General features: G+C 40.2%; 1 protein-coding gene and 1 pseudogene across 1 annotated transcript in view; both read left to right on the top strand.

Moving 5' to 3' along the window:
• CASK (calcium/calmodulin dependent serine protein kinase) overlaps positions 1-23,911 on the top strand; it is a 368,265-nt gene that overhangs the window by 122,672 nt on the left and 221,682 nt on the right.
• Positions 7,503-8,948, top strand: LOC100351949 (large ribosomal subunit protein uL14 pseudogene; annotated as a pseudogene).

Below are 23,911 nucleotides of genomic sequence, written 5' to 3'. Positions count from 1 at the left end.
CCTGACTTATTTCACTTAACTTAATGTCCTCTAGTTCCATCCTTCTTACAAATGACAATATTTTATCCATTTTATGGCCAAATTATATGTATAAATGTATATATACATATTTTCTGTATCCTTTCATTAGCTGATGGACAAAGGTTGATTCCATTAGCTGTTGTGAATAGTGCTGCCGTAAACATGGAGGTGCAGATGTCTCTTCAACGGAGTGATTTCATTTCCTTTAGATATGTACACAGTAGTGAGATCCAAAATTTTATTTATCTGTCTAACATGCTACTGCCTCCTCTCTCATTGTCCTTAAGTTTCTAGGACTCTATGTTTTTTTAAAAAATGTTTTTAGAGGCAGAGAGAAAGAGACAGAGGGAGCTCCCATCACTGGTTCACTCCCCCACATACCCACAAGGGTCAGGACTGAGCCAGGCTAAAGCTGGAAACGAGGAACCCAACCCAGATCTCCCATGTGGTTTTCAGAGACCCAACTAATTACTTAAGCCATCACCTGCTACCTCTTGGGGTGTGAATTAGCAGGAATTTGGAATCAGGAGCCAGGACCAGGAATTGAACCCAGGTACCCCAATATGGAATGCTGGAATCTTAACCAGTGTCTTCTTAATTGCTAGGTCAAATGCCCTCCACAGTCTCTGCCTTTTCAATGCCTTTACTGAAATATTAGTTGGGCTTCAAAAGGCAGCAGAGAAATGCATGTATTTAAACTACTGTGTTTAAATGGAAATGTAGTTTCACTTTACTTATACAGTTGAGTTATTGTTCTCTAAGTATTATATACATTATGTATTTATTTATGATATACATCTCTGGTTACCCCTTCCTATAATATATAGTTCCTTCTGGTCACATAACGATCCCTATTTGGAACTTTCTGGAAGGAGCAGAAGCTAATGATGAAGACATAAATAAGGGAGCCGGAGTTGTGGTGTAGTGGGTAAAGCTGCTGCCTGCCACTCCAGCATCCCGTATGGGCACCGGTTCAAGCTGGGCTACTCCATTTCCAATCCAGCTCTCTGCTAATGTGCCTGGGAAAACATTGGAAGATGGCCCAAGGACTTGGGTCCCTACCACCCATGTGGGAGACCCAGAAGAAGCTCCAGGCTCCTGGCTTTGGACCAGCCCAGCTCTGGCCATTTTAGCCATTTGGAAAGTGAACCAGTGGATGGAAGATTCTCTCTCTCTCTCTCCCTCTCTTCCTCCCTGCCTCCCTCAATCTTCCTCTCCTCTTCTTCTCTCCCTCTGCAAACTCTGCCTTTCAAATAAAAGATCTCCTACTCTTGTACTTCCATCATGCATATATTAGTGTGCTTAACGGTATCCCTCATCTCTAGGAGGCTCTGATCATTTTTCTTTTCTATGTTCTTCAAATTGTATAATATCAAATCTGCCAATTGTTTTACCAGCTCAAATGTCAGTTCTCTATTTGATGAGCCGTTGTCATCATATCTTCTTTTAATTCAGGAATAGGGTACCCTTTTTCTGCCAAGGAGCATTTGGATATTTATGATATCATCTGCAGGCCATAGAAAATTATCAAGTTAAAAATTAGCCTGCTGTAGATTTATTGAATTTTGAGTCCTGCCTGCAGTTGCTGAGGCAAGGCCAGACCAAATGATTTTGAAGGCCTTATGTGGCCAGATGTTCTCCACCTCTGCTTTAATTCTTTAAAATTCTATGAACATATTTAGAATCACTGCTTTTGAAGTCTTCTCTGCTAATTCCAACATCTGGGCCTCCCCAAAAGCAGTTCTATTTTCTGCTGCTGCTGCTGCCTTTTTTTTTCCTCCTATGTAAGAGTCACACTTTCCTGGTTTTTGCTTGTCTCCTTTCTGTTCTAGCAGCTGTGAATACTAACACCCTTTCCCAACTTCAGGGCTTATTGTTCCTGTTTGTTCATTTGTTCAGTGGTTTGCTAGACTAATGCAGTGCAACATCTGATCTCCCTCTTCAGAGCAGCATCTTTGTGTTTGTAGTCACCCTTCCTCACCATCAGGAATGACTGTGGCTTTAACTGGGCTCTGTCCCTTCTGTTAATCTCATTAAGCAGATCTACCTCTATTGGTACACATTGTACTAATTGCTACCTGATTGCTCTGCAGTTTTTAAGATTTATTTATTTGTTTGAAAGTCAGAAAGAGAGAGAGAATTTCATCCACTGGTTCACTCCCCAGATGACCACAATGGCCAGGACTGAGCCAGATCAAAGTCTGGAGCCAGGAGCTTCTTCCAGGTCTCCCACATGGGTTGCAGGGTTTCAAGCACTTGGGCCATCTTCTGCTGCTTTTCCCAGTGCATTAGCAGGGAGCTGGATAGGAAGCAGAACAGCTAGGACAGGAACCAGTGCCCATATGGGATGTTGGCATTGCAGGTGGCCACAATACCAGCCCTGCTCTATATAGTTTTTGATAATGCCCTGTGATGTGGTATAAACTCTTCCATACCCTGATCCGATTAAAGTCAGGCTTCTCCTCAGGAACTGAGTTTGCTAGTCTGTGAGGCTTGCTATGCCCTCTCCTGAACGAAATCTCTGCAGTATGGTACAGGAGCTACAGGGAATGGAGAACTTGCTCCTCACTGCCTCTTCCACGCAGATCCTCTCTGCGGAGCTGGAGCTTTGTGTTGTAGGGGAGGAAGGAGCATGAACTGACGCCCTTCCTCCCAGCTCTGCTTCCACTCAAGCAGCATGGTATCTGCCAGTGTTCACCAGCTGATAAATAGTTTGCCTGCCCTAAGAAAGTGAAGAAGATAGAGCTGCTGCTTGGCTGACAAGTCCACATCTGTAGCCCTCTTGCTACCCAGAACTGCGTGGGAAAGGGCAGCTACACTCTTCACCAGCTTTCTCGCCAGACTGCTGTGTAGCTAGCTGGAGTTGAGTGCAGAAGAATGGGTGTTGCCATTCACTTCTGCCACCCACTCAGTAATAGGCCTTCCACAACATGAAGCTGTGGAAAATGGGATCTGTCAAGGTTCACCAGTTGCCAGATCCACCCCAAGGTATTCTTCCATGTCAAGGAGCTCCTCTGCCATGCAACTGCTGAGCCCCATAGAACAGTCCATCCACAAGACAGACCTGTCGGTGGGTGGGTGCAGTCCTTCTACAGTCCCTATCTTGAATGTCATAGCCTTTCCTTATTCTTGGCACGTTTCTGTAGATTTCATTGAAAAAATTCTTTATTTGTTGTAAGCCCTTTGACCAGTCTTTCATAGGCTTTGACTAATTGTCTTTGTTAATGTTAACCAGCTTACTTCAGTCAGTCCTATCCGTGGGTTCTGCATCTGAATGCAACCCCCTGAGAATCAAAAATACTCAGAAAAAAAATTGCATCTGTATGAACATGTCTAGATGTTTTTCCTTGTCATTATTCCCTGAACAATACAGGATAACAACAGTTTACATTGTATTAGGTATTAACAGTAATCTAGAAGTGATTTAAAGTGCATATGTGTTGATCGGTTCTGTGCAAATACTGTACCATTTTGTGTAAGGGACTTGGAGCATCTGTGGATTCTGTTATCTGCAGGGGTGACCTGGAAGTAATGTACTGCAATATCAAGGAACAACTGTGTGTAATTCTCCAGGGGAGAGCATTCCCTACATTCCTCACACAACCACTGCAGAAGCCCCGCCTAGTCATTGTGTCTTTAATGATTCTATTTCTGAATAGAAAACTAATTTTTCAAAAGTAGAATTGGGTGACTTGAATTGAAAGGACTAAGCTTAGGGATTTTTTTTAAGTTTTTACAATTTCATGACTGAAATTTGCTCTGATTGAGCTTTACTTTGAGAATTTATATTTTCATTTTTAGAAAAAGTACAGAGAAATAATATACCAGTAACATTTGTCTTCAGGATTGAGTAATTGTAGACCTAAGAAGCATTATAACAGGGTTAAGAGGGTAGGTGCTGGGGCCAAACCACCTGGGTATTCTTACTCCACAGCATTTTAGTTCTGTGGGTGAGTTACTTAACTATTCTGTCTATATGACGTGAGTGTCTGAGGTTTATAAAGGTTAAATTGTCAACATTTCTAAAATAGAACCTGCCTGATAGTTGGTACTCAGTAAATAGTAGATGATAGTTATTGTTAAACATATTAAAAACAAATAATCATCTCATCTGTGTATTAGGTATAACAGTATCAAGAAAAATAAAATTATTATCTATAGCCAGAGATCTTGGGGATATTCTAGTTGCCGAACTATAATATGATCTATAGTTCCCTCTAGTGGAAGAAAATTAGATGTGCTCTTTTTATGAAAAGAATTATGATCACTTAACCTAATGAAATTATTCCTGATAATTAACCAAAGACAAGATCCACATTTATAAATGGATTTAAGTGATCATGTTAAAGCTTAAGTGAAACTTTGGATCTTGAGGATTCTTTCAAAATAAAATTTTGGGGATATGTAATTTATAATATTAATCAACATAGTATAAGGGAGAAAGCTTAGTCAACATGTACAAAGTTACAGTCAGAAGGAAAACATTCTGGTATTGTTGGTATTATAGTTAATAATTAGTCATATATTCAAAATAGCTAGAAAAGAAGATTCTTTTTCATTGATTTAAAATGTCTTATTTTTTGAATAACTTTACATTTATAGAAATGTTAGATATTGTACAGTAGTACAAAGAATTCTGGAATATGTTCTCCTAAATTCCCACATGTGAATGTTATTAACATTGTATCACAATTGTTTTGTTTGTTCTCACCCCTCTCTGCATAAGGGTACTTCAAAAATGTTATAGAAAATGGGATTAAGGGATAAATGTAGGGGCTGACATTGTGGTTTAGCCGCTACCTGCAATGCCAGCATCCCATATGGACGCTGGTTCAAGTCCCGGCTGCTACACTTCCAATCCAGCCCCCTGCTAATGCGCCTGAGAAAGCAATGGAGGATGCCCAAGTCCTTGGACCCCTGCACCCACATAGGTGACCTGGAGGAAACTCTTGGTTCTTGCTTCTGCCTGGCCCAGCCCTGGCCATTGCTACCACTTGGGGAGTGAACCAGTGAATGAAAGGTCTCTCTCCATCTGTCTGTCAGTCTCTCTCTCTCTCTCTCTCTCTCTGTTTCTCTCTCTGTTTCTTTCTCTGTAACTCTGCCTTTCAAATAAATAAAATAAATCTTTAAAGACAGAATAAATGTATTTTGGCACAAAAATTTTAAAAATCCAAGAATATGAGGAGTGTTTAAAAAGTTCATGGAAATCCACATTATGAAAAAACTATGCCGGGCCGGCGCTGTGGCGCAGTGTGTTAACGCCCTGGCCTGCAGTGCTGGCATCCCATATGGGCACCAGTTCGAGACCTGATTGCTCCACTTCCGATCCAGCTCCCTGCTATGGCCTGGGAAAGCAGTAGAAGATGGCCCAAGTCCTTGGGCTCCTGCACCCTCATGGGAGACCCAGAAGGAGCTCCTGGCTTCGGATCGGCGCAGCTCTGGCCGTTGTGGCCACCTGGGGAGTGAACCATCAGATGGAAGACATCTCTCCTTCTCTCTCTGCGTAACTGTGTAACTCAGACTTTCAAATAAATAAATAAATCTTTAAAAAAAACTATGCATGGTTTTCAATTTTTGGTGCAAAATAAACATCTTGTTGTATTCTTATAATCCAGATGTATATATATTCCCCCCTACAAATAGCAGGAATACTCTCTTATTTAACCATAGTACAATGATCAAAATCATAAAATTAATGTGAATATAATACCTTTATTTAATCTATAGATATAATTCAAATTTTTCCAGTTGACTCAATAATGTCCTTTATAATAGTAATAACAAAAACTCCCTTTATCACCTTTTTCTTTTTTAGTATAATGTTTAGCATTATTGCCTGCTTTATTTCTTTTTATTTTTTAAAACATTTTATTTCAGAATAGTCTTAAGTTTAAAAGCCAAAAACTGTGAGATAGTAATACAAAGTTTTTATACACCCATCTCACCCTGTAAAAGAGTGAATTTTGAAAAATGGTAAATAGGGCAGGCATTTGGCACAGCAGTTAAGTGGCCACTTGAGATATCTGCATTCCATATCAGAGTGCTCCTTTGAGTCCCAGCTCCTCTGCACCTGATCCAGCTTCCTGCTAATACACACCCTGAGAGGCAGCAGATGATGGCTCATGAACTTGGGTCCCTGTCACCCATGTGAGAGATGCAGATTGAGTTCAGGGCTCCAGGCTTTGGCTTGACCCAGCCCTAGCCATTGCAGGCATTTGTGGAGTGAACCAGTGGATGGAAGCTCTCTCTCTTTTTCTGCCTTCAAATAAAATAACATTAAACTAATTTTTTTTAAAAAAATGGTAAATATGCTACTGACTCTGATTTGATCTTTAAACAAGGTATTGGTATATCAAAGCAAATTGCACCCCATAATGCATCCATTCATTATTTATCAATCAAAAATCAAAACTTTTTTTGATTTTATTTATTTGAAAGGTAGAGTTACACAGAGAGAGATCTTCCATCTGCTGGTCCACTCCCCAAATGGCTGTAAAGGCCAAGGCTGGGTCAGGCCAAAGACAAGAGCCAGGTTTTTTTTTTTTCTGAGTCTCTCATGTGTGTGCAAAGGCCCAAGGACTTGCCCCATCTTCTGGTGCTTTCCCAGGTGCATTAGCAGGGAGCTGGATCAGAAATGAAGCATCTGGGTCTTGAACTGGTGCCTATATGAGATGCTGGCACTGCAGGCTATGGTTTAATCTGCTGTACCACAACACTGGCCCCCGAATAAAACATTTTTAAAATTTACTTATTTATTTTGAGAGGTAGAGTTAGAGAGAGAGGGAGAAACAAAGAGAAGGGTCTTCCATGCACTGGTTCACTCAGATGGCCACAACGATTGGAGCTGAGCTGATCTGAAACCAGGAGCCAGGAAATTCTTCTGGGTCTCCCATGCAGGTAGAGGGGCCCAAGCACTTGGGCCATCTTCTAGTGCTTTCCCAGGCCATAAGCCAAGATCTGGATCAGAAGAAGAGCAGCTGGAATGCAAACTGGCACCTATATGAGATGCTGGCATCCATATAGAGGTTTAGCCTGCTACACTGCATCGCCAGCCTCCTAAATAAAACTTTTAAAATATGGTATATAAGCTATATAGTGGCAGAATGTTTGGCATATACTAGGAGACTTCAAAGAGTTCATGGAAATATGGGATAGAAAGATAAAAATGTACACTTTATGTCTCAATGAAGCTCTATCAAGTTCAAAACACTTTTATTAATTGAATTATGAGCCATTAAGTCCATTCCTAAAGAACTGAGGGTTCTGGCAATTTAAGCATGTCAATGCAATCTTTTTTACATTGCTATCTGGAAAAAATTGGTAACCTTCAAAGATTTTTAAGTATAGGAAACCAAAAGCAGTCAGAAGGAGTCAAATTGGGACTATAAGGTAGAGGCCTAATGATTTCCCATCTTAACTCTCACATTATTGCCCTTGTTTGATAGGGAAAATAAGTGGGGGTATTGTCATAGTGGAGGAGGACTCTAAGAAAGCTTTCCTGGGTGTTTTTCAGCTAAATCTTTGTCTACCTTTCTCCAAACGCTCCCATCAAAAACAGATGTTGTCTTTCTTTGGCCCTCCAGAAAGTTTGCGAGAAAAGTGCGTAAATTATTCAAAAAAAAAAAAAAAACCTGTAGCCATGACTTTTGCTCTTGGCTGGTTCACTCTTGCTTTGACTAGACCACTTCTATCACTTGGCAGCCATTTTTTGTGTCTTCAGGATTATACTAGTAAAGCCATGTTTTATCTTTGCTTTGGGATCTTTTTTTAAAAGATTTATTTATTCGACAGGCAGCATTAGAGAGAGAGAGAGAGAGAGAGAGAGAGAGAGAGAGATCTTCCATCTGCTGGTTCACTCCCCAAATGGCCTCAATGGCTGGAGCTGGGCCTATCCAAAGCCAGGAGCCAGGAGCTTCTTCTGGGTCTCCCATATGGGTACAGGGGCCCAAGGACTTGGACCATCTTCCATTACTTTCCCAGGCCATAGCAGAGAGCTGGATTGGAAGTGGAGCAGCCGGACACAAACTGGCACCCATATGGGATGCTGATGCCACAGGCAGCAACTTAACCTACTATGCCACAACATCAGCCCTTTCTTTGGGATCTTGATCCCACTTTTTAAAAATTTCCATTGAAAGCCCTGCTCTTATAACTGCAGCTGATCTGGGCATAACTGTTTTGGCAGCTACCAAGCATAAACTTTGCCCAACTTTAATGCTCCAGTCAGAATTGTGTAAGCTGAACCAGTTGAGATCTCTGTGGTGCTATTATTTCTGATGTTAACCATTGATCCTCTTCAGTTAAGGTCAGAACAGATAATTTTTTTTCCTTGCAAATTGATTTGGATGGTCTGCTGTTGCAGACTTCGTCTTTAAAAATGTCTTGTCCCGGTTCATATCCCAGCATCCTTTGTGCCTACTTCCTTTCTGTGCCTTTCCGGCGTCCAAAGATGTCGAAGCGAGGACGTGGCGGGTCCTCTGGCACGAAATTTCGGATTTCCCTGGGTCTTCTGGTAGGCGCCGTGATCAACTGCGCCGACAACACGGGAGCCAAAAATCTGTATATCATCTCTGTGAAGGGGATCAAGGGACGGCTGAACAGACTACCCGCCGCTGGCGTGGGTGACATGGTGATGGCCACGGTCAAGAAAGGCAAACCAGAGCTCAGGAAGAAGGTCCATCCAGCAGTGGTGATTCGACAACGAAAGTCCTACCGGAGAAAAGATGGCGTGTTTCTTTATTTTGAAGATAACGCAGGAGTCATAGTAAACAATAAAGGCGAGATGAAAGGTTCTGCCATCACTGGACCAGTTGCAAAGGAGTGTGCAGACTTGTGGCCTAAGATTGTATCCAATGCAGGCAGCATTGCATGATCCTCCAGTGTATTTGTAAAAAAGATAAATAACCCATTAAAAAGTATTTGCTCCCCCCCCAAAAAAAATGTCTTGTCCCTTCTTAACATTTTTAATGAGTTGGGATGGACATTTGGCCTGATGATTAAGAAGTTGGTTAAAATGTACACATCCCACATCGGAGTGCCTGTGCTTGATACCTGGTTCTGGCTCTTGGATTCAGCTTCCTTCTAATGCTGACCATGGTGGGATCAAGTGATTGGGTTCCTGCCACCCATGTGGGAGACCTGGATTGAGCCAACTTCAGCCCCTGGCCTAACTCCAGCCATTATGGACATTTGGGTAGTGAACCAATGGATCAGACCTCTCTGTGTCTTTGTGTGTGTCTCTCTCTCCCTTCCTATCCCTGTCTCTCAAATTTAAAAACAAGCAGCTATCCATTTGGAATATACTGATTTCTTTAAGGCACTGTTTCCATAACTTTTTGTAAACCATCAGTGATTTCACCATTCTCCCATCCAAGAAGCTACACCATAAATTTGATATTTGTTCTTCAATTTTAGCAGAGTTTTTGTTGCTCTGATAGAGGCTTTTAAAGACCCCTTGTGTTGTTTTTGTTTAAGGCAAATGGTATCAGTAGTGGATGTACCTTGAAGTTTTCTATTTTAAATCATTATAAAATATACAGAACAACATTCATTCCCAGTTATATGCAAGTATGAGAGGGTCTTCAAAAAGTTCATGGAAATGTGTATTTTGAAAATCTATTTGAGGATTTCCATTTTCTTGAACCAAAACTAACTGATCTTTTAATTCCCTTTTCTTAGACCAGCTTTTTGAAGTATTCTCATAGATGGTATTTTTTGGGGGGGTCATTGTCTGACAAGTCTGTAATCAATGTGAATATGCCACCTGGAGTAGATTGCCTCAAAGTTTGGACATCCTCTTTCACAAAGAGAATGAGATGATGAAAGGATGCTGGGCTGAGAATCACAGATTTGAGTTTGTCTTGCAGTCATGCAAGGCTATGTCACTTTTCTTTGGACTTCATTTTCCTTCCAAAAAATAAAATGTGAGGCTGGAGAAAAGCATGTGATGATGGCTCTCTTATTAGCACCTGTTTCTAACGTTCTCGGATTCAGTGAGACCTAGATTTCGATGTGAGATGGAGGGTGTGCACTAGACGTTGGTCGAATGGCTCTGTGCGCATGCTGCTGCCTTCTGGCAGGATTCACAGGAAGAATAATGAGGTGAATGCTGAGATCCTGAGGCATGTTGCATGATCACAGCAGGCTATGCCTACCTCGGCTGGAGAGATTTGTTAAGGAGACTTTGAGGCAGAGTCTGAATGGGATTTTGATGAATGACTTGGGGTTTATCAGGCAGAAAAGTGAGCACATAGAGTGTCAGAGGGAGCAGGATATTTCCAAGGCACAGAGAGGTGCAAGCAAGAGAGAAGCTACAGGTGGTTCAGGATAGGGTCAGGGAAGCTGAAGGCAGAGGCACCTGGAAAGAAATGTGGATCGCATGGCAGTAACAAAGGAAGGAAAGATGGGAGGAAGGGTAGGGGAGATGAAACTTAAATTGCTTGACTAAAAAGCAGGAGAGCTAGGTTCTACTTCCAGTTATATAGTTAAATAGGTCTGTGCACCCTTGGTAAGTTGCTGGACTTAAAATCACCGTAGAAAGGCTTTCAAAGCCATACTGGAGGATTGCAATGTCTTGGCACATGGAATGGAGAGCACTGAAGGTTTTTAGGGTAATATGATAATATCTGCTGTAGAGTAACACTATGATGACATTTTAATAAGTGGAATGAAGAGAAGAAACTGGAGGCAAAGGAACCCGTTAAAAGATCTTCATTGTGATCTGGACAAGAATTAGTAGATGCTGAAACTAGGGTAATAGCAGTAAGGGGGAGATAGTTTTGACAGGTGTTGTAGAAATGCAGAGTGCAGAATGAACCAGTTTTGGCAGCTACATGTAGAAAGTAGAAGAGAAGCAGTAGTTTGTGTGAGGATGACTCCAAGAGGTGTCTGGAAGAATAAGAATGCTGGATGTCAGTAGGCTATATACATAGTATTTTTTTAACCAGTGTCTTTATCATTAGATACCTCAACTGGACCTGTTTTTCCCCCAGATAATCCAATGGTCAACTTTATTTCTTTATAAACTGTGCTGTGTGATTTCTAAAAAAATTGCAGATGAAAAATTACAAAGTTAAAGCTATCTAGCAGTATGGTTTAGGAATGCATGTTCACATTGTCACTTTCTTGTCATCAAACCTATTTTGATTGACGTTTGTAAAAAGTAAGGAAGATTTTATTTTACCAAAAATGATCAAAGGAAAAGAAAAACTTACTGTGCATTGGTTTTGTGTCATGCATGATGGCAGACACTTGCACATACTTTATCAATCATCTAGGCCTGACTTCAGCCCTTATTCTGTTCATTTTACAGATAGGAAAACTGATGTTCTGAGATTATACAGCTCCCAAGTCATAGAGACAGGATTTAAAGACAGACCTTTTGACCACCAGTCTGTTGTCTGTCTGTTACATCATAGCTGTCTCCCTGCAGAAAGTGTCAGTGCTTGAGAGCATGAGTGCCGTATCTGTGGAAACGGGGAAAGCAGCCATCCCAACTTACCTGGGACTGAGGGTGGGATCTCAGGACCCAGGACTTTTCAGTGCTACAGTCAGGAAAATCAGTCCTAGGAAATCCAGGGCAAGTTGGTACCCGACCTAGAAAAGTCATTCACTGAATATGCATATGGCAAAAAAACGAAACTGTGCATGGATTTCAAAATTTTTTCATTTAAATAAACATTTTAAAATTCTATTTTCCATGAACTTTTTGAAATCTCCTCATATATCTAGAATGATGTAAGTAAGGTAATGATTGCCTTTGGTTCTCATAATATTGTATCATGAATTAGCCCTTTTGTTACTTCTAAGTGACACCTGATCCTTAAGGAAACTTAGTTTTACCCATTGCAAATTTGATGAAATGGCAGAGCTATTCAAGAAAGAAGATGGGTTGATTATAAACATATATTCTTTAAAGAGTAAGGAAAGGCATATGTGGCAATCGGCCTACAACAATTAGGGAAAACCCTTAGCATCACTATTTGGCAGGTATTCAAAACTAAATTTGTATTATGTTTACACATACTCTAATAAGTAAATGATTTCTATTATTTTGCTATCAGGATGGGAAAATGGGACATATAAAATGTCCCCAAGGCAACTTCTCTAATTTTTCAAAGAAATGCATATTTTATGGTAGTTTCATGGATTTCACACAGTAAAGTGAGGGGTTTGGAGGCAAAAGAAAAAAACAGCTAAAATGATATGAGGGTTATACTTACTTCTTTATCTAAGTAATGATTCTCCTCAAAATTGTACTTATTTCAGGGTACAAAAGGAGACAGTAGCTTCTGTGGCTTCCCAGTCTACACAGTGCTCTTGCCACAACCAGGAAATGGGTTAGATGATTGACATGATCCTGATCTTTGATCGTCAATATCTAGATCTGTCACTGGCTTTTGTGCTTCCCTTAAATGTTACTGCAAAAGCTTTTGGGGCAGAGCCTCTATTTGATAGATTTTTAAAATGGTTTCTGATCCCATGTAAGTTAAAACCTGATGATCTAGATAACTGCCCCATTTTCAGGTATAAAAGTATGGTACTTATGTGGTTTTTTTTTTAGATTATTTATTTATTTAAAAGCCAGAGTTACACAGAGACAGGAAAGGCAGAGAGAGGTCTTCCATCCGTTGGTTCACTCCCCAAATGGCTGCAATCGTCAGAGCTGTGCTGATCCAAAGCCAGGAGTTGGGAGCTTCCTCCCGGTCTCCCATGCAGGTGCAGGGGCCCAAGGACTTGGGCCATCCTCTACTGCTTTCCCAGGCCATAGCAGAGAGCTGGATCGGAAGTGGAGCAGCTGAGTCTCAAACCAGGGCCCATATGGGATGCTGGCACTTCAGGCCAGGGCATTTACCTGCTGCACCACAGCGCCAGCCCCAGTACTTATTTGTTTTCTACAAGAGATTAAATGAAAACACTTTACTCCAAGGGTAAAATATGAGGGGGAGGGATCTGACCTTTTCAGAACTCCCTGTATTTTCCTTAGTCCAGAATTTCAGGGTATACAAAAAGTATCCTCTCTGCCATTTTTCAACCACTCTCAGTGATTCTGTTTTGGACCAAAAATTTCTGCTACTGTTATTTGAAGCTTCTTGATCAGTTATTTTAAAAATTAAGACTGCGGGGACCAGCGCTGTGGCATAGTAGGCTAAGCTTCCACCTGCAGCACTGACATCCCATATGGGCACCAATTTGAGTCCTGGCTGCTCCACTTCTGATCCAGCTCTCTGCTAATGCACCTGGAAAAGCAGCAGAGGATGGCCCCAGTCCTTGGGCCTCTGCACCCATGTGGGAGACCCGAAAGAAGCTCCTGGCTCCTAACTTCAGATTGGCTCAGCTCCTGCTGTTGCAGCCATTTGGGGAGTGAACTAGTGGATGGAAGACCTCTCTATCTCTCCCTCTGTCTGTCTATAATTCCATCTCTCAAATAAATAAAATATTTTTTTATTATTATTATTTTTTTGACAGGCAGAGTGGACAGTGAGAGAGAGAGACAGAGAGAAAGGTCTTCCTTTGCCGTTGGTTCACCCTCCAATGGCCGCCACGGCCAGCGCGCTGCGGCCGGCGCACTGCGCTGATCCGATGGCAGGAGCCAGGAGCTAGGTGCTTTTCCTGGTCTCCCATGGGGTGCAGGGCCCAAGCACTTGGGCCATCCTCCACTGCACTCCCTGGCCACAGCAGAGAGCTGGCTTGGAAGAGGGGCAACCAGGACAGAATCCGGCGCCCCAACCGGGATTAGAACCCGGTGTGCCGGCGCCGCTAGGCGGAGGATTAGCCTAGTGAGCTGCGGCGCCGGCCAAATAAATAAAATCTTTTTTAAAAATTAAGACTGCAAGGCGAGCTACCCAGCTTATACACATGTGTGAGCAACTATCCCTTGATGTGAATCTGCATTTTGTCAGTAGAACAACAAAATAAAATATAGAAAGTAACTTAGTGATTGAGCCATGTATCTGCAGTAATCCATATCCCTGCTTTTAAATAGTGTATCAAAATAGGTTACAGATTTTATTGGTCCTTCTCAAAATAAGTGTCGCACATTGGTACTTAGTTTTTTTTTTTTACCATAACTTTATTTTATACTATTTTTATGAAATTTTGTTGATGAAAGTATTCTATAGCTGATTTGGGAAACCTCTGTCCATTTAAATTAAAGAAAAAACCTTGATAATTATTTCACTATGCTATAGAGAATCTTGGCCTCTGTCAAGCATTTATTCATGTATTAAAACAGACCACAAATTGTTCTCTTGGTAGAGTTTTCACTCTGCTGGCAATATTTTCTGAGTTGACCTCATCCTAGATAAAGGTTTATGGGAGAAGTGAGTAGTAAGAATGTCCTTGCTGAGCTCCTCAGCTATCAGTACATAAATAAAATTATAAATTAAATATAAATGACACAATTAGGAAAGTATAAACCACGGGCATGGGAATATTTTTTGACACTGACGTAGTTGAATTCCTGTTTTTATTGCAATGACTTTTGCTTTATAAACTTTATTAAATAATTTATGAACCTATCTAAGTGTACAGTTTGAGTTTTAACAACTGTGTGCATTCTGTCATTCCACAAAATCCCCTCATACTCCTCACATGGATGATTTTTAAGATTTTAATATTGGGAACTAATTGAGGTATAAACTGGCACATCTGTAATTTTCCTTTAAATCGTAAGGAGTATCATGTTGAAATAGGTGATAGTTTTTATAATAGTAAAATACCCTGATCTTTTCCCCCTTTGATTCATGTTTTCCAAAACGAAGAACAACAGAGAAATTGTACCACCTAGAAAAGTTTAGAACATTGTGTTTCTATTTGTATCATGTATAAAATATGACCTCAATAATGTCATTCATGTATTTGATAAGAGCTCTTAATACTGGACCTCTAGTTGGTTGGAATTTCAGTTATCTTCACTTTTCCTCTTATCTATATGATTAGCATCTTTCTATTTCATTAGTTGAACACAAAACAGATTTTCACCAAATTAATTGTTGAGTAACTCCTTAAAGAGAAAACTCCAAGTTATATCTTCTAAAGACAAATAATTTGATTTCTTTTAAATTTGATGTTGGCTTTATCTGAAAATGGGCTGTTCAGCCAGAATTTTTCTTCCAGGACAGTTTAACACTTCAGAAGATAAATATTTTTTTTTTTTTATTTTTGACAGGCAGAGTGGACAGTGAGAGAGAGAGACAGAGAGAGAAAGGTCTTCCTTTGCCGTTGGTTCACCCTCCAATGGCCGCCGCTGCAGCCGGCGCACCGTGCTGATCCGATGGCAGGAGCCAGGATCCAGGTGCTTTTCCTGGTCTCCCATGGGGTGCAGGGCCCAAGCACCTGGGCCATCCTCCACTGCACTCCCTGGCCATAGCAGAGAGCTGGCCTGGAAGAGGGGCAACCGGGACAGAATCCGGTGCCCCGACCGGGACTAGAACCCGGTGTGCCAGCGCCGCAAGGTGGAGGATTAGCCTATTGAGCCACGGCGCCGGCTTAGAAGATAAATATTAGTAAAGATTATTGAATTGGTCACCTGGAATCTTCATTAATGTCTAACTAATAAGCTCAATGATTTATAATATGTCAATGTTGATTAGGAATGACCTAGAATTTAAAAAATTTAAATCTCTGGGAAATAAATGGCACTTTAGGTAATTATTTGCCAACCCATTCTAATGAAAGGTGAGAGGGAATACAAGTAGCTTTCACAATAATTGGCCTATTATATTTTACAACTGACATCTATTTATACATACGATGTTCAATTTAGTTTAAATTTGGCATTCAACAGGACACACTGCTTTGGTATTCATTATATTTATGACTGAAAACTCTCTATGAAATATTTTACCAAACTCCATTAATTTGTAAATGATTAATGTGATTAAGATAGATTTTCTGACCAAATACTGTATGTATTTGCAGCAAAACTTACACAGGCATTTCTTTCTTTCTTTCTTTTTTTTTTTTTTTTTTTTTTTAAACAGGCAGAGTGGACAGTGAGAGAGAGAGACAGAGAGAAAGGTCTTCCTTTGCCGTTGGTTCACCCTCCAATGGCCGCCGCGGTCGGCGCGCTGTGGCCAGCGCACCGCGCTGATCCGATGGCAGGAGCCAGGAGCCAGGTGCTTTTCCTGGTCTCCCATGGGGTGCAGGGCCCAAGCACTTGGGCCATCCTCCACTACACTCCCTGGCCACAGCAGAGAGCTGGACTGGAAGAGGGGCAACCGGGACAGAATCTGGTGCCCCGACCGGGACTAGAACCCGGTGTGCCGGCGCCGCTAGGCGGAGGATTAGCCTAGTGAGCCGCGGCGCCGGCCTCATTTTTTTTTATTTTTAAAAAATTTTAGCTCTCACATATAAGGAAGATCATGTGATAGTTGTCTTTCTGTGTCTGGTTTATTTCACTCAATATGATGTCCTCCCTTTAGAACCATTTTGATACAAATGACAGAATTTCATTCTTTTTTATAGCTGAGTGATATTCCATCAGGTGTGTTGTGTGTATACACACATACCACATTTTCTTTATCCATTCATCTGATGATGGACACCTTGGTTGGTTCCATATTTTGGCTACTGTGAATAGTGCTGCTATAAACATGGTGGTGCAGGTATCTCTGACACAACATGTTCATGTTTTTTGGGTGTATACCCAGTAGTGGGGTTGCTGGATCATTTCACAAAAGTCTATTTGTAATGTTTTAAGAAGTCTCCGTATTGTTTTCCACAGTGGCTGCACTAATTTACATTCCCACTAACAGTGTATAAGAGTTCCTCTTTCTCCACATCCTCAACAGTATTTGTTACTTCCTGTATTTTGAATAATAGCCATTCTGACAGGGGTGTGGTGGTATCTTATTGTGTTTCTAAAAGATTTCATTAATATAAAGAGAACAGATTTCATGTACTTCATAGGTACAATTCTATGATAACCATGTAGCCCACTCTCCTTTTCTTCATCCTTCAATCCCCTTCCTTCCTTCCTTCCTTTCTTTTTTTCTTTAAGTTTTACAAAAATATAATATCAGTCTATTCTATAATCACAGGCTTAATGTACCACTAAGCATAACATTCAACAAGTAAAAGTAGAAAGACCACAGTTCCACAGGAGTATTTAAACAACGGCTAAAAATAGCAATCAAATGAAATCCTGTCTTTTGCAACAAAATGGATGCAACTGGAAACCATTATGCTTATTGAAATAAGTCAGTCCTGGCCGGTACCGTGGCTCAATAGGCTAATCCTCCGCCTGCGGCGCCGGCACACTGGGTTCTAGTCCTGGTCGGGGAGCCGGATTCTGTCCCGGTTGCCCCTCTTCCAGTCCAGCTCTCTGCTGTGGCCTGGGAGTGTAGTGGAGGATGGCCCAAGTGTTTGGGCCCTGCACCCCATGGGAGACCAGGAGAAGCACCTGGCTCCTGGCTTTGGATCAGCGTGGTGCGCCGGCCACAGTGGCCATTGGAGGGTGAACCAATGGTTAAAGGAAGACCTTTCTCTCTCTCTTTCTCTCTCACTATCCACTCTGCCTGTCAAAAAAAAAAGTCCCAAAAAGACAAATAGCATATGTTTTCTCTGATATGTGATAGTTAATATAGAATACAAAAAAATGTATAGAAATGAAACAGATATCTCATTGTGGTTTTGATTTGCATTTCCCTGATGGCCAGTGATTTTGAGCCATTCTTTCATATATTTTTTGGCAATTTTTATTTGTTCTTTTGAGAACTTTACCCATTTCTTAGCTGGATTGGTTGTATTTTTGTTGGGCTTTTTGAGTTGCTGATAGACTCTGGATATTAATTTTTGTCAGATAGGTAGCTTGCAAATATTTTCTTCACATTCTTTTTGATGTTTCTTCACTCCATTGATTGTTTCCCTTGCTGTACAGAAGCTTCTGAGTTTGATATAATCCTGTCTGTCTAGTTTTGTTGCTTGTGCTTTGGGAATCTTATCCAAGAAGTCATCTCCTACACCGGAGTCTTGAATTGTTTCCTGTACAATTTCTTCTAGCAACTTCATAGTCTCATGTCTTAAATTTAAGTCTTTGATCCATCTTGAGTTGATTTTTGTATATGGCGAGACGTATGGGATCTAAGTTCATTCTTTAGCATTATACATCCAGTTTTGCCAGCACCATTTATTGAAGAGATTATCCTTTCTCCAATATATGGTTTGGCCACTTTTGTCAAAAATCAGTTGACTGTGTATGTACATAGATTAATTTCTCTATTCTATTTCATTGATCCATGTGTCGGTTTTTATGCTAATACCATAATGTTTTAATTACTATAAGTTCATCGTGTACTTTGAAGTCAGGTATTGTGATTCTTCCAGCTAGATTTTTTTTCCCTCAAGATCACTTTGGGTATCCTGGGTCTTTTGTGATTACATAGGATTGTTTTTTTCTAATTCTGAAAAGAATGTCATTGGTATTTTCATAATTAATATATATCTATTTAAAAAAATTTACATCTGTAAAACATTCTCAATGATAGGCTGCTTCCTTTCTTTACTTACCTGTCAGATAAAATTTTAGGCCCTTAGATTTTTAAAATAGGCAAGCATTTTAAAAAATTAGAAGCTGCTTGTATTTCTCTTTGTGTGTGTGGGGCGGGGAAGATGATAAAATGTATAAAACCGTGGTTGTAAAATGTGTAAAAGATCAAAGAAATAATGAGCTTGCAGTTAACCCAGATTCTTGCACAGGCCTGTCTGGGCCTCTGGTCATCATTGGTTGAGAAGGTCAACTTTCCTGGTTTATGGGAACATACACTCATTAAAGCCAACCTGACCTGTAGTATTGCCAAAGACAGCTGGTATCTTTAGTCTTTAAGTTAGTTATTAGATAGATGGAACTCAGCAATAGAAACCGACTTTGCTATACTATACTCCTTCTAGGGTTCCGCATGGATTCCTTTCCTGAAATATCACATGGGAATTAATTTCAGTACACCAAAGAAAAAGTGTTGAGTCGGTAGTGTTTTGTTATTAATATTCATTCAAATGAACACATTAATACTTTCAAGCCTAATTATTTCATGACTAGGTTGGAATATTCTTTATTTGGATTTGGAGTCTGGGTTAGCTCTTAGTGAATTATGTTTAAATGTTGAGTTTCTAAAGTGAAATTGTTTAGAAATGAATGCAACTACTCATGTATTTGTCAGGGAAAAAAATCAGTGTCTAGTTTCTGACCATCACTGGTGATAGTGCAGCTGAAGTAAGCTGGCTCTGCAACAACCTTGAGAGCTTATTGCCCAAGTCAGTGTTACCACACTGGCAATGGCACGCCTGTTGTGTGTGAGTGGCTCTAGTGACATAAAAACTGTGCAGCCCAGGAGCCCTTCTGACGTGATAATACAAGCACTGGACTATTGTTATTAGTTCTGCTCCCTCCACTTACTACTTGTGTGATTTTCAGCAACTTATTTACAAATATCGTTGAACCCTCAGCTTCAATTTCTTTCTCTGTAAATGGAGATCGATATGGATAAATAGATCACAGGTTTATCATTAAATGAGGATTTAAAACAGGGGCACTTTAAAATCTCAAATGTTGCTCATCTGGACTAGTAATAAAATCTAAAACATTCAATAAATTTTGAAGCATACAGAGGGTTACCACTATTTTACAGTGGACGATGACTATTCTTTGTGTAATACATTAAGCAAGATAAATTAACTTAAAACTACAGAAAAAAGTGAAGGATTTAGATTAACAAGCATGCAGAAATTCTAATAACTACACAATGGATTTGGGTTTTTTCCTAAGATTTATTTTTATTTATTTAAAAGGCAGAGTTTTGGAGCAGGTGGGAAGAGATATTAGCAGGGAGCTGGATCTGAAGTGGAGCAGCCAGGACCCATATGGGATGCCTGTGTCATGGGCAGTGGCTTTACTAGTTATGTAACAATGCCGTCCCCCTGGTTTTGGTTTTTTAAAAGAAGCAATAGAGTTCCCTTCTATACAAGTGTTTTTTTAAAAACACTTTCTTGAGTTTACATTCTTTTTTGAATGACTGGCATTACAAACTTTGTAATAACTGCAGAACTCAGAATCAAGAAAGTATATACATCAAAGCAAATCAAAAGATAGAATTAAAACGAAATTGGGGCAGGCATTGTGGCACAACAGGTTATGCCACCACTTGCAATTCTCACATCCCATATTACAGTGCCGGTTAGAGTCCCAAATGCTCTGCTTTCAATTATTTAAGCTTGCCTCAGGATCATGACACTCTGAAAGTAGCACTCAACTACTACTTTTTAAAGACAGTATGAAGAATTTTCCTATAACAAGAACAAGTAGTGGTAAAATGAATAATAAAAATACTTTCCAGGGAAATTATTTTTAAAACAGACCACTTGAAACAGTCTCCTCTAACTATCCATTATTTATGGGACAATCTGATTTGCAGGCCCTGGGAGGCATACTCACTTTAGAATTGTTGGATCATGCAGACTTCTTTGGGAATCACTAATTCAGACATCCAAAATCTGAAACACTCAAAAAGTTTCAGATTTCAGAACATTTCAGATATTTGGATTTTTGGATTAGGGATGCTCAATCAGTAAAGTCTATGCAAATATTCCCAAATCCAGGCAACTGAAACAGTTCTGATCCCACCCATTTTTGATAAGGGTTACTCAGCTTATAATAGTCCGCATGCCTTGTAGCAGGTTGATTTAATTTCAGTGTGCTTCCAATTTGGGTTAGGAAATCAAATAATTGTTTTCAGTATTACTAGTGCCCTTTTAAAGACAATTAAATTGATTAAATAATTATCGGCACATAGTTAGATTTAAGAACACTAGACATAGAAATAGATGATTTAAAAAACCTTTTAGGGGTGAGTATTTGGCACTTCAGTTAGGACACCACAGCGCTAAAATGTCCACCTCTCATATTGGAATGCCTGGTTTAAGTCCCAGCTACTCTGCTTCTGATTTCAGCTTCCTGCTAATGTACTCCCTGGGAGGCAGCAGCTGATGGCTCAATTGCTTGGATCCCTGCCACCCACATGAAAGACCCATGTGGAATTTTAGTTCCTGACTTGGGGCTGGGCCAGCCCTGTTACAGACATTTGAAGAGTAAACCAGCAGCAGATCAGAGATCTCTATTTCTCTCCCTCTCTGCTGCTCTGCCGTTCAAATGAAAAGAATCATTTAAAACATCTTTAAAAGTTGCCCTGAGAGATTATAAAATAAGAAAGTACAAGGGAGAATGGAGGGAGTTATCAGCTACTTGTCTGGGAACAGAGCTACCACTTCCAAACAGGGCTGGTAACTCTGGGTCATGTTATTTGCAGGCATGTTCTGTGCTAATATCTGTAGGCAGTAAAACAATGACAGTAAATCATACTATTATCACCTGTTTTTGAGTTCCTTCTCTGCCTCATGAGTTGATTTGCTGGCAAACAGTACTTTCAGTTTTCTGTATCATCATGCACTTAATAGCACTCAATACCTATATCTTTAATTCACATTCACATTTTAGAACACTTTGAAGTTAATAATCTTTGACTCTATACTTTGAATGCTTATATAATGTATTTTTAATTTTACTTTTCTATTTGGGCTCTTTAATTGATATTTGAATTCTAGAGAGTGGTACCATAGTTATCCTGGATTCAAGCCGTCTTTTGCATCATTGCTGTTATTATTTCAAATAGCTTTTTATGTTGCTAGTTTTGTGCTATCCAATCTCTGTTCTCATTTTAGTCCCAGAAATGTCAGATCTGGTGACATTTAAATCACTTTCACCTTTGAAGGCAGGCCCTCAGCAATTCTGCATTTCTTGTGAGGATAAGTAGGTGATAAGAGACTAGACCAAGGGCTTGTTCAGCTGTTTACCAAGCAGAAATGTATGGCTTCAATGGATGAGTCCTTAGAACATCCATTTCTACTTATAAGCTTTGATTATAACAGATGTGTCACATGCCAAATAGTGAATGTGGCGATTGAAACACACTGAAATTACATGAAAGGGAAAAAAACAGAAAATAAACTGAAAAGAGGAAATAAAACTCAGCTTTCATTGTGACAAACACGAAATCTGTTTACTTTGTTAGAGCACTGAGTTAAAATCAAGCTTTTGATCAGAGTAGAAAGGAATGGAATAAGAAGCTAAGATGAAAACAGAGATATGAAAGGACGACTAATAATAAAATGAGAAGCTAGAAGTAAACATTTAAAGGAGTGATAAAACTCTGAAGCTTTTCATAGAATCAGGAGGCAGAACATTCTTGAAGGGAGAGAAACAACTGCAGGCATCTGATTGATGTTGTTTGGCTCAGCCTGGTCCTCCAGCACACTTGTTAAAAGGCTTCCTCATGGTTATGATTTCCCAGCACAAACCCCACAGCTGTATCCTACCCTGCTCTCCTGCAGGGCTTTCCCAGCTGCTTTTGGACGTAGAGACATCTTTCCTGTGCCTCTGATCTCTTTCGTTGCAGCTCATGCTGAGCCCTCTTAGCCCGTGGTATCATGTGCTGTGCTCCACATAGTCCTCTCACATCCAGCTTCTCATTTGAATCTTCCCACTACCCTTTGAAGCTGATTTAGTAGACTCTGCTGGTATTGCATCGCCTGTCATTGTCCCAACTCATTGGCAGCAAGAAAGCCATTTGTATACCTTAGCAGTCAGCCTGCAGTTGGCAAGGACAAAGGTAGGACCAGCACTTTCCATCACGGCCATTTACACACCAAGTGCTTCCTTTAAAACGGGGGTGGAGAAACTTTTTTCTGCCAGGGGCCATTTGGATATTTATAACATTATTCACAGGCCATACAAAATTATCAACTTAAAAATTAGCTGCTATAGATGTATTGAATTTTGAGTCCTGCCTATGGTTGCCTTGGCAGGGCCAGACCAAATGATTTCATGGTCCTTATTAGAGGGCCCATGGGCTAGACATTCCTGACTCCTGCTTTAAAATAACAGCAAAAACAGACAAGTACAATCTTTGACCCTGCTATTTCTTTCTTACTGATAGATTCTTTAAAAACGATCAGATCCAAAGCCAGCTTGGCATTATGGAAGGACTGCTGATTTCAAAGTTAGAGAGGCTAGAGTTCAAAGCCTACCCCTGTGATAGCTGTGTGATCTTGAACATGCTTCCAAGCCTTAATTTCCTCATCTGCAAAAGACCTACCTCTCAGGGTTGTTGGGATAGTAAATGATAGTGACCATATTAAGTACTTAGCCCAGTGAAAGGTGTGCTAAATTTTAATTTAAATTATTACATAATTAGCACCTGCATATTGGCTTTGACCTTGACCCCTCCATAGACCTTGATCTTGCCCAGAAGTTCCATTTCCTGTTATAGTTGAATCTTACTGACTTTTCTCAGCCTTCTTTAACTCTTTATCCACTAATTCCCCTTATTCCTTCAACTTTCTTACTATTGTATTGATTCTTCCTTTTCTGGTAGTTTCTCTTTTGTCTAATTTACTGACTTCTTTCTCATTCAGCCTTATGTGAGTCTTCCAAGGTTCCATCTACAGCCGTTGTTCTTGTTAACAAGACTAAGTTGAATTAGCAAATCAGAAAAGAGATCATATTATATATTTTACTTTGTGAAGTATATCTTTAGCTTTGATTATTCCTTATTTGTCTCCCTCCTACTTTGACATATAAAGACATTATATTGGATTTTATTCATCAGCAACCAGGTAAAACCCCAGCACTATTAGTACTGGGAGGCATTGGTTGTCTTATTCTACAAAGGCACAACAAGTGATGCACATGGTCAAACTTTTAGTGTGTTGATTTTATTTTTTTTTTATTTGACAGGCAGAGTTAGTGAGAGAGAGAGAGAGAAAGGTCTTCTTTCCGTTGGTTCACCCCCCAAATGGCCACTATGACCAGTGCGCTGCACCAATTCAAAGCCAGGAG

The sequence above is a fragment of the Oryctolagus cuniculus genome, chromosome X (assembly GCF_964237555.1).
Source record: "Oryctolagus cuniculus chromosome X, mOryCun1.1, whole genome shotgun sequence".
NCBI classification, from domain to species: Eukaryota; Metazoa; Chordata; class Mammalia; order Lagomorpha; family Leporidae; genus Oryctolagus; species Oryctolagus cuniculus.
This window is presented reverse-complemented; position numbering and strand designations above follow the sequence as displayed.